The sequence below is a fragment of the Apaloderma vittatum genome, unplaced genomic scaffold, assembly GCF_000703405.1.
Source record: "Apaloderma vittatum isolate BGI_N311 unplaced genomic scaffold, ASM70340v1 scaffold37, whole genome shotgun sequence".
In the NCBI taxonomy this organism is placed as follows: Eukaryota; Metazoa; Chordata; class Aves; order Trogoniformes; family Trogonidae; genus Apaloderma; species Apaloderma vittatum.
This window is the reverse complement of record NW_009724310.1, coordinates 110,455-110,694: the sequence shown is the minus strand read 5'-3', so window position 1 is coordinate 110,694 and position 240 is coordinate 110,455. Positions and strand designations below refer to the sequence as shown.

General features: G+C 59.6%; 1 protein-coding gene across 2 annotated transcripts in view; it reads right to left on the bottom strand.

The window, feature by feature from the left end:
- ERG (v-ets avian erythroblastosis virus E26 oncogene homolog) overlaps positions 1-240 on the bottom strand; it is a 63,370-nt gene that overhangs the window by 32,715 nt on the left and 30,415 nt on the right. The window lies entirely within an intron of this gene.

Here is a 240-nt window from a genome sequence, read left to right as displayed (position 1 = left end):
GGGCAGGATGGGCAGCGAAGCTCAGGCCTCTGGCATCCCAGGTAGGGATGCAAAGGGATAGATCTGCTGGGGATGTGATCTGCCATCGCTGCTTTAAATGCCCATGCAAGGAGCGACCGAAAGCCAGGCCTTGCTGACTCACTGGGAGCTCCTCTTCCTTCCTCTGGGACTCAGGCCAAGTCCCTTCTGGACAGGGAGTCAAGACAGCTGGGCACAGCCGCCCATCCATGGACTCTGCTC